The 17867-nt window shown below is 43.3% G+C and overlaps 1 protein-coding gene across 5 annotated transcripts in view; it reads right to left on the bottom strand.

Moving 5' to 3' along the window:
* HIVEP3 (HIVEP zinc finger 3) overlaps nucleotides 1–17867 on the bottom strand; it is a 617086-nt gene that overhangs the window by 186355 nt on the left and 412864 nt on the right. For all 5 annotated transcript variants that reach the window (XM_074305463.1, XM_074305462.1, XM_074305461.1 and 2 more), the window contains exon 3: nucleotides 16247–16327. The gene's annotated coding sequence lies outside the window, so the exon portion shown is untranslated. The remainder of the gene's footprint in view (nucleotides 1–16246; nucleotides 16328–17867) is intronic.

Consider the following 17867-nt stretch of genomic DNA (forward strand, 5'->3'; position numbering starts at 1 on the left):
CTCTCCTAGTCAACATGACCAGGCTCACACCCACAACTGTTTTAAAACTGCACACCCCCACCCACCACCCACCCAGCCCTATATTAAGGAAAAACACCCCCTTGCCCACTGAGCCACCATCCACGTGATGCTGATGAACCTATGCACACGGCCTCAACCTGCGGGGCCCTGAAACGTCAATAGACGGCCCTCCCTGGCTCTTAGGAGGAACAGTGACAGTGCTTGTTCTCTGGGCTGCCCGGGACTGAGCTGTTTAGAGATCAGGAACATTTTAAGGTGGGACCCTTCTTCCTCCACATTTGGCAAAGCTTGGCATAAGACATCCATTATGTACGGGGCTCAGGATAGCAAACCCGTGAGGTTAACCTAAAATTAGTGTGAAATGTGCCATGGGAGCACTGAACTATTCGAAGGTGGTATGCTTCCAGCCCACGGGGGTGGGGGGAACGGGAGCATGGAACACAGCCCAGAGGGGCGGAGGGGACAGCGCTGGGGAAGCATCTGTCTGGCTTGTGGCCATTCCTTGTGAACCAGCATCACTGATCTGGAGAGAAGATGGGGGTAATGGCTGCGTTAGCCCATCATGGTGGGACAGATGCCCTTGGGTCTTTCAAACCTTGTTCCTTTGGAGCGCAAAAAGTTTCAAAAAGAAATCCACTCTGGGAGTGATCTTCTTGTCTTTATAAAATCAAGTTTTTATTCAATTTACAGAATCCTGGAGTCTCAGAACAGGGAGAGGCCAAATTCATATTGAGACAGGTCATATTTTTGATTTTAAAAAGAGCAAATTAACCTCATCTATGTTTTATTGTATTTTATTTACTTTTGCTAAATATTTCCCAATTAACATTTTTTATTATTATAGTTTTTTATTGACAAAATATAAGCATGGGTAATTTTTTAACATTGATCCTTGCAAAACCTTCTCTTCCAACTTTTCCCCTCCTCCCCCATTCCCTTCCCTAGATGGCAGGTAATCCCATATATGTTAAATATGTTAAAGTATACGCCAATTACCATTTTAACCTGTTTGGAGTATTGCAGGCAGCATGTGACCCTCTAGCTAAGCGTTGGATAGGATGCCTTATAGGCTATCCACAGGTAATACTTTTTACGATATCCCTTATAAGGGATTTGATCAACCTAGAGACCTCCAGAGACAGTCAAGGGAGATGGCCAGGTCCATTTTGAATAGGATGGGGCAGCTAGATGGTTCAGTGGATAGAATACAAAACCTGGAGCCAGGAAAACCCAAATTCAAACATTTAAAAGCTGTGTAGCCCTGGACAAATTACTCAACTGGTTTGCCTCAGTTCCCTTATCTGTAAAAAAGTGAACTGGAGAAGGAAATGGCAAACCACTGCAATATCTTTGCCAAAAGAACCCCACAATGGAGTAACAAAGTTTCATATGTGACTGAAATAACTGAACAGCAAAACAAAGATGCTTTTCCTTACTTTGAATTAAAACCTGTCTGTCTGTGCCTTTTAGAATGTTGGGAGGAATCCTGGCTCTGTCAGTCATTGCCTGGGTGACTTGTTAAGTTGCTCACCTGTCTGGACCTCATTTTTTCCCTCTTTGTTAAGATCAGGGGGTTGGATTGGAAGGCCTCTGAGGTTCTTTCCAATCCTCTATCTAGGATTACGTGATAGAATATGATATATGAGAAAGTGCTCCGAGTCCTGCCAGGAGAGGAAACTATAAAAATCCACAGCATTGCTGTTTGAAATGATTATTTATTCCGGACAGGAAGAGGTTGATAGGGGACTTAATACTTTCAACTATGTAGAGGATAGTGACCAATTGTTCTCCAATGAGGAAAGACCGGAGGAAGTATGCATGCATTGGAACAGGAAGAAGTTAAGTTAAAAATATTATTTTGAGAGTTTGAAGACAGCTAGCAAGCTAAAACCTTAGTCAATTCAATTTGACAGGCTTTTACTTAAGCCTACTATGTGCAAGGGAAAGAAGTGTTGAGTGGTAGAAAGGGAGCTGATGTTGGAGCCAGGAAGATTTGGAGTCAAGTCTAGCTTCTGACCCATCCTGCCTGTGGGACCTGGCAAGATCATCACTTGACCTCTCAGAACCCCAGGCAACTCTCTGACTATAAATTAGAAAACAGTTGCCAGACTGCACTGGAAAAGGGAGTTTCTTCAAGAGAATTTCCCTGTAATCAATGAAATCACAGCTCCGTTCTCAAATTTAAAAAATAAAAACATACTAGACATTGTGTTAGGCTGAGAATAAAGAGACAAAACAGTTCTTTCCCCTCCCTCAAAGGGTTTTCATTTAATGGGGAGGGGGATGGAGGACAATATGTACCCAGAGAAGTGAATATGAATTGAACACAACATTTCCGGGGAGAAGTTCCTGACAAATGGGAGAATTGGGGAATATTTTTTATAAGAAATTACATTAGAATTGAGCTTAAAGGATTCTAAAAAGCAGAGGTGAAGAAGGTAAGCATTTCAAGCCAGGATACAGCCTGAGGTGTGGAGGTGGGAGATAAAATATACCAAAGACAGGGAAGTCAAATATCAATTTGTTTCAAAAGCTGTTGCTTTAAATAAACTTGAAATTTAAAAACTATTTAAAAAAAAAACCTTGAGTTTCTGTTATATTAATCAATAGGCAGCTTTTATCAATTATTTAATCAAGAAACCTTTTAAGTCCTTAATACACACCTAGTACCATACAAGAGGCTGGCACCATAAAGACCAAAATGAAGCAATCCTTGCCCTCAGAAAGCTTAAATTCTATTAGAGGATACACACATCTACATATATGAACTCACCAAATACATACTAAGTGAGTGGCAATTAATTTGAGAGGGACATTTTATATCCTAAAACTACAGTGTTAATAGCTGACTTGCACAGAACCCCAAAACTTCTGGCTAGGGGAGAAGATTAAATTCAATAACCTTTAAAATTCTTTTGGACTGGAAGACTCTACAATGCTAAGCCATCAGTGAGGGCTTCTGGAAGGAAGATTGAGACTTGAAGGACTGGCAGAGGCAGTAAGAAGTCAGGAGAAATGAGTCAGGGGACCTAGATTCAAGTGTTGCTTCCGTCACCAATGGGCTATATGTGACTCTGGGTCAGCCTCTTATCTGCATAGTCTAGGGGATACAGTTATTTTCTAGCTGTGAGACTTGGATAAATCACTTAACTTCTTAGTATCTATTTCCTCATCTGTAAAATGGGGTCATAATAGATCTAGATCACAGAGTTGTTGTGAGGATCAAATGAGATAAGATTTGTAAAGTGTTTTGCAAACCTAAAAGCATTATGTAAGTGCTACTTATTATTATTGCTATCTTCTATCTTCCTTTGTAAAATGAGAGTATTGGCTTAGATGGCCTGGAAGGTCCTTTTCAGCTCTATTGGCCCATGATCCTATGAGGGAAGAGGAGTTCAGGCTCCAGCCAGACACCAAAGTCCAGAAGGAGTTAATGTGTCTAATTCCTGCCTTGCCGGGAGAGCTGTTCCCTGCTCAGCACATGGGCAAGAAGCCAGTGATCACTTAAGAGCCCAGACCATAGGCAGGAAGGGCCTCTCAGTGCTTGGAAGGAGCAAAAAGAGATGCTACTTTATCCTCTGGATTCACTCAGCACAACCCAAGGATGCTATGAAACATCTTGAGCAAGCCACATGCAAAGAGGATGTCTGATAAACGACCAGCAGAGGAATTTGTGACATAAGACTCAAGTTCCTGGGGGAGGTAAGTCTTCCCCCAGAGAGGAGCCCTTCCTAGGGGAGGCAAAGCTCATATCCTGGAGTGAATACTATCTGGAAATCAGGAAGCCTGGGTTCGAAGCTCAGCTCTACTACTTGTTAGATGGGTCTCAGTTTCCTCCAAATCTAAAATCTTACTGTTGTTTCTTGCTCATTTATGTCTGATTCTTCATGATCCCATTTGGGATTTTTGTTGTTGTTGTTTTTAGCAAAGATACTAGAATGATTTGCCATTTCCTTCTCCGGCTCATTTTACAGCTGAAGAAACTGAGGCAAACAAGGTGAGTTAAACAGCTAGGAAGTGTCTAAGGCCAGAGTTGAACTCAGGAAGATTCCTGACTCCAGGCCAAGCACGTTATCTATGGCACCATCTAGCTGTCCCTAAAATCCTATGTACTTAATCAATTAAATTGTTATTCCCTAAAATCAAATCATCTCTAGATCTGGTTCTCATGTTACAAATGGCTTTTTAAAATGTGGAGCAACCCAAAAGTCTTGGTATCATTTTAAGCTTTAATAGCTTATTAATAAACCTAATAACTAAATAATATAAAAATGAATAAATAATAAGGTTGATAGTTAATAATTCATAAGTTTAAATGCTCATTAATAAGCTATTTATGCTTAAAAGTGCACTAAGCCTTGAGACATCCTGAATATCGTATATACTTATATGTGTATACATAAGTAAGCTGCTTGAGAGTAGGGTCTTGTTTCATTTCCATCACTGTATTCCTAGGGCCTTGGTGTTTAACAAATGCTTGTTGATTGATTGATTGAGATGTCCATTCACTGAGGGCAAAGGATGGACTAGATCTCATGTACACACTGCCTGAAACTGGCCACTGACAGCTGTCAGGGAGGAATGACGAGCTCGTAAATGAGGTCAGAAGCCTAGGACACCATGGAGGGGTCTGGGAGGCAGAGCTGGAGCCAGGTCATAGCTAGAGGAAGCTTCCTTTTGTAGCTTTCCTCACTGCAGGAGTTGCTGATGTATTGATTACCCTGGAGGATTATAGGTGGCAGGGAATAATAAGAATCTAACAGCAGTTAACACAGAGCCCTTCAAACTAATATAAATGATTCCTGTCTTCATCAAACTTCTCTCTGTCCCACTCTCCATTTAAGATCACACTAGAAATTAGTTCTTTATATTTTATATTTATATGGCTATATGTACAACATACCCTGTCCCAACACATATATCATTTTAATCTCACCCCAGCCCTATAAATGACCCAGTAAAGTTGTTGCTAAATGTATTGTCTTGATTTTACAAATTTTCTCTTTGAGAAGTTAAGTGATTTGGCCACAATCACACAAATAGTAAATGTTGGATATGAATTTGAACCCATCTTTCCTGACATTAAGTTCAGTGCTCTTTTACCTATAGAGTGTTGGCAATAATAGCTAACATTTTTGTAGAGCTTTAAGGTTTTTTAAGTGTTTTCTATATGTTAATTCACTTGATCTTCACAACTACCTGGGAAATGGGTCCAATTATTATTCCCACTTTATAGATGAGGAAACTGAGGCTGGAAGTTGTAAAATGACTTGCTCAGAGTTACACAACCAGGGAATATCTGAGGCTGGATTCCAACTCACATCTTGTTAACTCCAGCTCCAGTGCTTTATCCATTACACCATCAAGCTGAATAAGAAGGCTGCTGGTACATGAGCGATTTGATTGGCTGGTAATGAGAAAGTTTGCTGTGAGGGGAACCTAGGGATATGATGGAAAGCTTAGCGATGCAGTGGGTTCTTTGGGAGGACTAAGGAGGCTGGAAGGGGATGAGGAGGCGACACCTTTGGTCTTAGATCTCTTGGGTTCTCACACTCTCTCTGTCTCTCTCTGTCTCTCTCTCTCTGTCTCTCTCTCTGTCTCTCTCTGTCTCTCTCTCTCTGTCTCTCTCTCTCTGTCTCTCTCTCTCTCTCTCTCTCTCTCTCTCTCTCTCTCTCTCTCGCTTTCTCTCTTTCTCTCTGTGTGTGTGTGTGTGTGTGTGTGTGTGTGTGTGTGTGTGTACATGTAAGAGTGATGACTTCATGGCCCTGGTATCCTGGATCTCAGCCCCCCCCCCCCCACTCCTTGTCAGTCTGCCCCCATGTGCATGATGTACCTGGGAGAGGGACAGACAATAATGGATCAGTGACACCCTGTGCAGTCTAGAGTAGCCTGCCTGGAACCAGCCAGCTGCTGACGTTGTCCTTCCTTCTCAAGCTTGGGGCAACTAGATGGTGCAGTAGATAAAACACTGCCCCTAAAGTCAGGAGGACTAGAATTCAAATCCAACCTCAGATACTTAATTCTTACTAGCTTAGAGACCCTGGACAAGTCACTTAAGCCCATTTCACACACACACACACACACACACACACACACACACACACACACACACAAAGTAAAGGGGAAAAAAAAGGATTTTTAAGTGTGGTTTTGGGAACCCATAAGTTGGCCAGCCTAATGGGGGGATTCATGCCAACAGCACTTCCTGCCCCGTTATGGGCTCTCTCACTTAGTTTCCATCCCTCCTAGGCTGTCAGAACAGCAGTAACTGGCCGCCAGAAGACATTTTGATTGGGAGGTGTGTAGAGCAGGAGCGGATGCATTAGAAGGAGGGGAAGGGACTGGTTGGAGAGTTCCAGCAGGGCGTTTTGTACCCCCACATCTCCAGAAGGCTAAGAGGCAGTCCAGTATTTGCGAAGGGGTGGGAGAGGTGAGGAGACAGAAGGGAAGTATGTCTACCTTCAGCTGGCATCCTCCAACAGACTCCCATTTCCTCATGCTGATCATGGCATGGCTATCACCACAACATTCCTCAGTCTTCCTTCTAATGGGTACAGAGGGTGAGGGAGGGGAGAAGGAAGGAAGCTTCAGTTCTCTCTCCAAGCCCACCAAGCTGCCAACCACATAACAGAGGAGGTGCAGTGCCAGCCAGCGATCCTTCTTCCAGACACGCTCCTCTCTCCAGGCCGGGGCAGCCAGGGCTGGCCAGACCCCATGGGGCAGCCAGGTGGCTCCCAGCCCGACTGAGTGGGCAGGAGGGGAAGCAGCATGCATGACAGACAGGCTGAGCCTTCAGAAACCTCAGGCAGGGTTGCTTTCCTGATCCTCACCAGCTCAAATTAGCCAGACCTGACTAAGTGATTATGCACCTACTAAGAGCAGGGTCCCACACTGAGCACCAGGAATACAAAGCCAGACATGGCAGCATGGAATCATGGAGAGAGCGAAGGATGTGTGGTGACAGAACCTGGGTTCCTCTGTTCCACAGGACACCTCTGGGAAGCCTCTTGGATTCCTCCCTCATGGGAGTTACCTTCTCCACTCTTGCATTTGAGGACAGATTTCTCAGTTTTTCTTTTCCCTCCTTCTTGATCTGATTTTTCACTTGATCTTCACAACCACCTTGGGAAATGGGTCCAATTATAGATGAGTTTATATTTTGCATATATTTCCTCAAGTACCTGTTGTCTTTGCCAATGGAATGGAGGCTCCCTGAGGGCAGATACTTCTTTGAATCCCTAGTATCTAGCATAGAAGAAACACTTAACAAATCCTTTTTTTTTCTTTTCTTTTCTTTTTTTTTTTTTTTTGTGTGTGTGTGTGAGGCAAATGGGGTTAAGTGACTTGTCAAGGGTCACACAGCTAGTAAAAATTAAGTGTCTGAGGCTAGATTTGAACTCAGGTCCTCTTGCCTTCAGGGGAAGTGCTTTATCTACTGCACCATCTAGTTGCCCCAACAAATCCTTTTCAATTGGCTGAAATTATATTTATGCAAATGAGACTGCTGTATGACTGTGAAGTGATAATTGTCATTTTTCTCTGATCCCCCTGCTCTAAGTTCTTCCAAAAAGCAGCTGACCCTGGCATGGGGTTCGAATTCTACCTCTAAAACTAGACAAATCTCATCTATAAAATGGGAATTATAATATCAGTAATCGCTAGGTAATGGGATATAAGGTGGTTGTGAGAGTCCAATGAGTCTCCAATCATCCAAACATGCACATACTATAAAATACATACATATATACAGACATGTATGAAGACAGTGGAGTTTTTAACCTCCTGAAGTATGAAGAGTGACTTTGACCTAAAACTAAGGCAGGGCACCTCAGGCTTTGCCTGAGGACATCAAAATTTAGAGGGTGATGATTTGTATTTCTTCAGCAGCATAAAAACAAGGGGAGCTAGAATTTAATAATTTAAAACACACACACACACACACAAGCACAGAACACTTGACAAACTTGAAAGTGCCATATAAATGACAAATGCAGCAGTTGAAGCTGTCATTGTAACTATCACCATTAAGCATCTTTATTTCTTCTTTTAGGTTTTCCTCCTACAACCCAGTTCTCTAGAACAAAACTTCTTAAACTATGGGTCAAAACCCCATATGGGGATCACAAAAAATTTGGCAGTAATAAAAGGTTTCTGAATTCTGTACATCCTTAAGTATCAAATGTTCCATCACGATTTATAAATATAAAAATAAACAAGCACGCCTGTTTCATTAGTAAGTAAATTTGCTTTCAACTTTAATAAATGGTAAAATTATATATATATATATATATATATATATATATACACACACACACACACATATATATATATATACATACGTATATATAAAAGAATTGTTTTTTAAATAAATTTCTTTATGATTTATTATTAATAAATATTTGATTAGTATACTCTCATATACCTATATACCTAGGTTCTTGCAAAAAATTTCTTGGGTGAAAAGAGTTCATCACTGGAAAAAATTTAAGAAGCCCTGATCTAGTACATAAGGCCAGATCGCCTTAGGTCCTCCAGGGAGGAAAGAAAACCCTTAAGAAAAAGCCACAAAATTACATAATCTTGGAGTGGAAGGCAGCTCAGAGGTCATTCTCTCTAGCATTACTCCTACTTGATCTACAACATCTCTGCTAGAAAGAAAGTTTTTCCTTATATTCAGCTACAGTTGGATTCCTATATCTTCTATCCATTGTTCCTTCTTCTGCCCTGCAGGGCCAAGCAGAGTGAGATGCTTTTTGTTTTTGAGACAGTATCTCCTCATCTGATCTGATCTGAAAGCATAGTGACCACTCACAAGTTCCGATCTCACTGCTGATATTCATAGAAGTTTTAGCCTTTTCTATTCCTAACCTGGACTGATTCACTCTTTCCTGGTCAACTTTATCATCTATTGCCCTGGGGGACTTAACATACTTGTGACAGGCTTAGTGTGTACACCTGATTAGTTTTAGCACTATGTAGCTTGGGATTCCTGAGCACCAGGATCCACCCATCCTTAGGTTCCCTTAGTAACAGAAAGAGTCATCCCACTTAATCTCATTCCTTTTTCCTATCACAACCCTTTAAATATTTGAAGACAGCTAACATGTTCCCTTTAGATCTTCTCTTATCTAAATGCATCCAGTTCATTTGATGGATCCTCAGGGAATTTCCAGTTCCCCTTCTCTAACCTACATACTCTTCCAGGGCCAGATTCTAGCATGTCAACATTATCCCACAAGAAGTTGTGTCCAGACAGGTTTATAATATTATATAATAATAAATATTAAATTTATAATAATATAATATAATTTGTAATATAATATAATATAATTAATATATAATTTAATAATTGGGATCTGAGGGGTAGGAGATTACCTACCTCATGTAGATCCTAAATTTATGTTGCATAGCACAAAGATCACATGAGTTATTTGGGCAGCAAACATGACCATGCTGACTCACGTTAGACTTGTGGAGTGGCAAAAATTCCAGAGACTTGTTATGTAGACTATTATCTAGCCATGTGTCCCTTATCCTATGTTCAGTTGATTTTGAAAGAAAAACTGAAGTGTATATCTTTACATATACCTCCATTAAATTTTATCTTACCAGATTTTGCCCATCATTCTAGCCTATTAAGGCAGCTGGGTGATCTAGTGGAGAGAGTAAATGTAAAGTCTGGAGTCACAAAGATCTGAATTTATACCTAGCCTTAAATACTTGGTAGCTGTGTGATCCTGGGCAAGTCACTTCATCCTGTTTTCTTCAGTTTCGTCTTCAGTGAAAATGAGCTAGAGAAGGAAATGGCAAATCTCTCCAGTATCTTTGCTAAGAAAAACCCAGAGGAGGTCACAAAGTGTCAGACTAACCCTTAAATAACAACAACTCTAACATGTCAAGGCTAATTCTATTATATTAGTTATCTCTTCCACTTTCAAGACGACCCTAAATTTGACAAGCTTTCCATCTGAATCACTTATATAAAATGTTGACGAGAACAGGACCAAGGACAGATCCTTGTGGCACTCTACTAGAGACAGCCACTCCTCCCCCATCCTCCCTGCCTCAATCTATTTTAAACCAGAATGTTTGGTTATTCATCCAATTCTGAATCTCTCTATTTGCACTATAACTTATTCCATATCAGTTTGGGATTCAGACACTGGTGACATCTTGCTTTCCCTCCTTTGAGTAAGCTCCAGTTTGCCTTGATATAGGGTGTTCAAATCTCCAAAATAATATGAAATTAATCTTGCAGAATACTTTGTGGTTATTACTCCCTAAAGAATGGATATTATGCCCAGAGCTGAAACTAAGGTGAGGTACCTGAGGCTTTCCCCCTGAGGCTCTCTAAATTTAGAGGGCAGCAGAGGAACTGAGAGAAATTCAAATTATCCTTAAAAATTGGTGCATGGGAAGGGACTTCAGAGATCATGTAGTCCAAAATATATAAATATACAAGTCCAGAGGGGTCAAGAGTGTCCAAAGTTACATGAAGAGTACAAGTGTCAGCAGCAGGGTAGAGATCAAATCTAGAACCTCTGACTCCAAATGCAGAGCTAATTCCTTTGTAACACACCAATTCCAAAGCCACCTAATTATCCCATGGTCTAGTCCATATTACTCCATCTTGCACATGAGAATACTCTGGCAAGTCCCAGTAAATTGCATGTCTACATTCCTCTGTGATTGTGTGAGTGAAGAGAGGGGAGATTTTTGTTTCTAGAACTATGACTTCACAATTTTATTCTTAAGAATTACTCATCCCTCCAGGGCTGGATTCCCTCTTGTAGAATTTCAGTCGATGGGATCTGATTTGTCCTTCCTCTGGGCATTGTGAATCTGCCCTCCTCGAATCCCAGATACATTTCAGACAATGTCTGGCTTTGCTTCTTTATTAGAAATCTAAGATGAAGCAGTCACTTCTCATGGTTCCCATCATATTCCTTCTGGTTGATTAGAATCAGCCTAGCTGTTCCCCTTGCCTTCTCTTCTATCTATTAAAATAGGAAATTATCATGGACATTCATTCTTCTGTTGTTGGCAGAGAAATAGAAATGCCCCCTTTACTCCTTTCCCATGCTTCCATGCCATTCAGGGTCTTTTAATCCTGAACTTATCTATTATCTCCTTGTGTTTGAAAGGTGTATCGATTTTGTTGATACAGTATTCCAAGACAGTATTGATACAGTATTCCCAAGACAGTATCAATTTTGTTTCTCCCTTTGATAACCTTCCTCCAAAAGCTTAGAGCCTTTGTCGATTCTGCCCTGCTTTCTCATTAATGACTCTTTCTGTACCCTCATCCTTTTGGACACATCACTTTTTTTTTCCTGAGGCAATTGGGGTTAAGTGACTGCCCAGGGTCACACAAGCCAGGAAGTGTTAAGTGTCTGAGGTCAGAGTTGAACTCAGGTTCTCCTGACTTCAGGACTGGTACTCTATCCACTGAACCAACTAGCTGCTGAAGGGCTTATCACTTTTATAAAGGTTTCTTTACTTATCCTGTGTACACTTACAGTGATCCCTTGATCTTCTTCTGAGTTTGACAGCATGATGTAGATCAAAGGTTAGTAGTTAGGGGTCAGGAGATTAGAATTCAAATCCTGATTCTACTTACTTAACTAGCTCTGTGACTCTCATTAAGTCACACTGAATCTTAGTTTCTTCATTTCTAAGATAGGAATGATAATATTTGGATTCACCAGATAGGGAAGAAAATGCTTTCAAATCTTCAAGTGTCATAAATATGGAAAATGACAAGGATTTCAGGGAAACAGATCACGAGAATGGCATGAAGGCATGATGGACAAGTGATGGGGCACTTCATTTATCTAGATATCTTCCAGCACTTTCTTTTTCTTCCAATTCTTATTATCACTCATCCTGTAGTTTATCACTTGGGACCCATCATATTGTATGTATGTGTGTGTACATGTGTGTACGTGTGTGTGTATCTCTTCCTGAGACAAAATAGACAGCTGAGATGCTCCCTGAAGTTGGTTGAATTCAGTTCAAAAGAACGAATCCCAAACAGAATTTTGAGGAATCAGGGAATGAATGAATGAAAAAGCATTTACTAAGTGTAATTAGGTAGCACAGTGGATAGAGTAGTGAGCCTGGAGTCCTGAGTTCAAATCTGACCCCAGAACACTTACTAGCTGTGTGACCCTGGGCCAGACACCTTGTTTGTCTCAGTTTCTTTATCTGTAAAAATGAGCTAGAGAAAGAAAACCTCTCCAATTTCTCCAGTATCTTTGCCAGGAAAACCCCAAATTGGGTCGCAGAGAGCTAGGTACAACTGAAAAACAACTGAACAATGACCACAAAGAGGAGGAGAGAACATTGGTTTAAGAATCTGGTTTTGAATCTCAGCTCTAGAAATATTTCCCCAGGAGACGTTAGGCAAGGTGCTTCCCCTCTCCGGTATTGTTTTGTCTTCTGGCAAACGAGGAGGTTGGTCTAGATAGTCTCACAAGTCCACTGCAGTTCTGATACTTTATAAAGTATATAGTTTTGGAGAGAGGGCTTTCCTAGTGTCTCCCAAAGTCCCCCATCGTAGATGACTCCTAACTCTGTCTCTTCACGAGCCCTGTCCTTGCCTAGATTTTTCCAGACTCTCCAAATCCCTCTGTCTCTACACATTTCCATGATACCCCCAGTCTCCTGTATTAGCTCCAAAGGTGGCTTTAACGGGAACATGTTCTTCATTCCTACTGTCCCCCAAACTTCCTCTTTGCTTTTAATTCTCTCCTGTTCCTCAAGACCTGGGACCTATTCTCTCCATGATATTCAGGAAGAGAGGGGCGGGCCACAGTCAATTCAATTCCCAGAAATACTATTTCAGACCCAGAACCTGGGAGGCAGGAAGAGCTGCCCGTGCTATGATGGAAAGAGGATTGATCTTGGAATTAAACTCTATGATGCCCCCACTCTGAGCCTCAGTTTTTACCTCTGCCAAATGGGAATAAGCTAGCAATAGTTGGCCTGCCTACCCCCTAAGCAGTGGTACTCAAACTTTTTAAATAGGGGGCCAGTTCACTGTCCCTCAGACTGTTGAAGGGCCGGACTATAGTGAAAACAAAAGCTCACACTCTTGTCTCTGCCCCTCAGCCCATTTTCCATAACCCAGCTGTTGCATAAATGTTCTCAGCAGCCACATCTGGCCCTCGGGCTGTAGTTTGAGAACCCCTGCCCTAAAGGCTACTGTGAGCAGCAAAACAATTGGGAGAGAGGATGAGGATGAGGATGAGGATGATGACTTTTCTCCCTTGGGAGCTCTGTTCCTCTAGAGCCCCAGCTCTCTTACAAATGATCACGCTCACGGTAGCCAAGGAAGAAAAGAGCCAAAATGGCCTCAGACACTGACCCTAGCCCCCTGATTGCCTCAGTTTTATACATTATACTAAGAGAGATTAAATATCCAATGTCCTCCTATCACTGAGCCAGATTAAAATATAATTGAAAAATATTTAACAGAATCAATAAAACTACCATACAGTACAGGTCACATGAATATGGGGTTTTCTAAGCTTGCAGCCCACATGAGTGGTTGGGTTTAGGGGCTCCCTGCTCTGGGCTGCCTCTGTGGATTTGCTTTGCATCATGGTGGGATGTTATATCGCAATAACCCTCAAGAGGGATCATGGGCTGAGCTTAGAGAAATGGTCTGGGAGTCACCGAGAGCCGAGTTCAAGTCCCGCTTTTGACCTATCCTGACTAGGTGAGGCAACCCCTGGGATCCTACTGCCCTTAGGAGAGCAGCTGGGCGAGTCGAGTCAGGGAGGGAGATTCCTCCCCAGGGATTCATTTCACCATCCCCAAGTTGGCAGCACACGAAGAAGGGCATCTATCCCTTTCAGGTAAGCTCTGAATTGTGTGCACACTTATGTAGCTCCATCTGTTTTCTTTTCACCTGAGGAGGGCCTGATACAGAACCTCGTGAGTCAAGTCAAGGTCAAGGTCAGGGCCAGGATCTACCTTCCCGAGGCTGCTAAAAGGGACCAAGAAGCAAATGGTCTTTGCTAGGGCCCACAGGCCTTGATTTTAGAGATGTGGGCTGAGATCCAAACAACAGAAACTGATGGCAGAGAGCAAAACTGAGCAGAAATCTCTTATGAGCCAAGAGTTAGACTTGCCTGGGACACAGACAGGAGGGGAACAGCCCCGGGGTTACACCTGGCTCCCAGGGACAGGAGCCAGACTGAGCCATCAGATAAGCTGGTAAGCCCAGACTGGCAGGCAGAAGGAAGGCTGACTTTTCATTTCTGGGAAGGCTTAATACATCCGAAAAAAACATGTCAATAGAAGGGCATGGAAGGGCAGATAAGGCATCCTGAGGGTGATGGAGCTTCAGGGGTAGAAAGGCACCTAGTCCAACCTCTCCCCAGCCAAGAATCCCCTGCAGTCAGGTCAGACAGGTGATCAATTTAATTCACTTGACATTTATTATGTGCCTACTGTGTACAAAACATTCTGCTAGGCTCTGGCATTCCAGCTTGGGAGTTTTCACTGTTGGGAAACACCTCTGTATCTCCAGCCAAAATCATGTCTCTGCAACATCTCTTCTGTGGGAGAATCCTTTGAATATTTTAAGACAGTTATTGTGTCCCTCTCAAGCGTTCTTTTCTCTGAGCTAATTATCTGCAAACTTTCTCAACTGATGATCACATTGTGTGGCCTCCAATCCCCATCCATCCTGGTCATCTTCCCCGGGACACCCCTCAGATTGACAATGCTCTTCCTAAAATGTGTTGCCAAGAACAAAAATATACTCTGCTGAATGAAATTCAGCCGGGGCAGAGAGCAGGGGATCACCAGCTACTTTGTTCTGAATTCTAGGATTCTATTGGTATGGTCTTGGATCCCCATACAGCTCTGGAAACACCAGGAGAGCAGCTGAGGGCTTCCTCTCTTAGGGAAGGTCAATCACACGAGCCTGCCACTGACCTCCTACACGGGACGGCAACTCAGGAGACCAAAGGCCAGGAGAGGAAGAGCCATCCAATGCAAAACTGCCTTTGTACTGTCAGGAAAATAATGCCCTGCTTGGAGCCATTCATTCCATGGCAGAGGCACAGAACCCTCAGCCTACCAGACACTTCCTGATCATCTGCTAACAGAAGAGCAGCAGCAGAGAAACACATTTATAGCATACCAGAGCTGAGGGGACTTAGCACACAGAATATTAGAGCTGGGAGAGCCCTTAGAACCCAGGAGGTCAGAGCTGGGAGGGCCCTTAGAACGCAGGATGTCAGAGCTGGGAGGTTCTTAGAACCCGGGAGGTCAGAGCTGGGAGGGCCCTTAGAACCCGGGATGTCAGAGCTAGGAGGGCCCTTAGAACCCAGGAGGTCAGAGCTGGGAAGGCCCTTAGAACCCAGGATGTCAGAGCTGGGAGGGCCCTTAGAACCCAGGAGGTCAGAGCTGGGAAGGCCCTTAGAACCCAGGATGTCAGAGCTGGGAGGGCCCTTAGAACCCAGGAGGTCAGAGCTGGGAGGGTCCTTAGAACCCAGGAGGTCAGAGCTGGGAGGTTCTTAGAACCCAGGAGCTCAGAGCTGAGAGGGCCCTTAGAACCCAGGAGGTCAGATCTGGGAGGGCCCTTAGAACCCAGGAGGTCAGAGCTAGGAAAGCTCTTAGAACCCAGGAGGTCAGAGCTGGGAGGGTCCTTAGAACCCAGGAGGTCAGATCTGGGAGGGCCCTTAGAACCCAGGAGGTCAGATCTGGGAGGGCCCTTAGAACCCAGGAGGTCAGAGCTAGGAAAGCTCTTAGAACCCAGGAGGTCAGAGCTAGGAAAGCTCTTAAAACACAGGATATCAGAGATGGTGGGGAGGGAAGCATTAGAACATAGAATGTCAGGACTTGGAAGACCTCATCTAATCCAAGCCTCTTATTTTTACAGATGGGAGAAGAAATGAATCTGCTAGAGTCACACAAGGGGATTTAGTGCAGGATCAAGATCAGAACCTAGTATTTCCGGGCCAGAGTTTATTCTTTTCCCCCATGGATGCCTTCCTGGCAGCAGGACTGGCCTTCTAGGTTTGGGACACCCAGGGAAAGATAGCTGTCTTTCCTCTGCCACATATGGAAATCCTGGGCTCTGGCCCCCCAAAGTGAGATTCTCTTCCCTCCCCCAGTCAGCTCCTCTCCAACCCTCTGCTACCTCCCTCTGTGACCCCCTGGCATTTCTGCTGCCCTAGAATTCCTTGAAACTCAAAGAGACTCTTACCTGCCAACGGCCAACGCTGAGCTCATAGTCTAGAGGTTTTGGAGATTCCTGGAAGCTGAGACAACCATGCTTGTAAAAGGCCTACAAGGAAGAGAGAGAAAGGATGAGAACGCCTCATCTGTCACAAAGCCATCCTCCAATTCTTTAATTTTGAAAAATTAACATCCCCCTAACTCATCCCCCAAACAAAAACAAAAAACCATGAGTAGTGACTGGGAGACCCTAGCCCCAGATTTTACAGCCTCCTTCTTTAAGCAGGTTGCAATTCCCTGGCAGTCATTTACTCAATGAAATTTCGGCCAAACTGGCTTGCTTCTTGCAAGACATTCCACCTCCGTAGTTTGCACATCCCCACTCTTGTCCAAAAAAAAAAATCCCAGTGTTGTCCCGTGAAGCCTGAAACCCCAGGGATTTATGGGATCCCCTTCCCCCAGCCGAATCTGAATAAGGGACCTCAGAGAGCATCGCTGATCTCACAGGGATGGCTCGATCCCAAACATCATTGGGGAAGATAATTTTAAAGCAGGTCAGTCTCCCCAGCATCCCTCAAGTCATTCCAGGGAGGTTTATACTGGAATTCTTATAGATTCCTATAGAATGTGAGGGCTAGGAGGGCCCTTGGAACAGTCAGAGATGGAAGGGCCTTAGAATCATAGACTCAGGGTCAGAGATGGAAAATCCGTCGGAGAACATCGAGCCCAGGGATAGATACTTTCTTCAGTAGTAAGCCACATGATCAGAAATCCCTATGTATGTGGGCTGCATGAATTTAATTATGTAATTGCTTACATTCAGCTTTAATTACAGTCACTAACTGAGCCTAGCTTCCAGATTGATTATACATGACTCCCCCTCATACACTCTACCTTCCAGGCAGGCTACCTCACTTCTCATTCCCCCTCTCCTGTCTCCCCATTTTTGCCCTGAAACCGCCTCTGCTTCTCGGACTCCCATCAAGACTCAGCCCAAGTCATAAAAAACTTCTCCTGATTTTCTAAGTGTCAGGGACCATAATAAGCAATGAAAATAGAGTCAAAAATGAAAGTTTCTGCCCTCAAGGAACTTACATTTCACTGGGAGGTCATGGCAAAACACAGATAAGCCAGAACACAATACATAAGAAATATGTTGTTTTGTTACTGTCTTGGGCGCATGGGACTATGGGAGCAGCTAGCTGAACTGACATTTCTCCTGGGAGAGTTAAGAGTGACAGGAAATAGGAAAGTTAGTGATGTATGAGTGGTGCAGAGACCTGCTGCAATCAATGATGTATGGTGGAGAAGTGGAGTGTTAATTAATGAAAATCAGAGGAAGGTGTGTTGAATTCAGCTGAAATGAGTTTAGGAGACTTTAAAAAAAAAGAAAAAAGAAAAAATGACAAGGGGTGGGGAAGAAGCTTCAGAGCAGGAAGAAGCAGGGGTTTGGGGTTTCTTTTTGTGCCCTTCCTGTAGTGTACAGTAGATGTCTATGAGTGCTGGTTCTGTCCCAGTTGGGGCCTGTTGTCCCTGACCCATAGTGTGTATCAGTACAAGGGGCAGAGGAGGAAAAGCTGGGGTTGCAGGTCCAGGCTACCATTGCTTGTTTGAATTCGATCTTCAGCCTCACTTCTGATCCCATTCCC

Source organism: Sminthopsis crassicaudata, chromosome 3 (assembly GCF_048593235.1).
Source record: "Sminthopsis crassicaudata isolate SCR6 chromosome 3, ASM4859323v1, whole genome shotgun sequence".
Classification (NCBI taxonomy): domain Eukaryota; kingdom Metazoa; phylum Chordata; class Mammalia; order Dasyuromorphia; family Dasyuridae; genus Sminthopsis; species Sminthopsis crassicaudata.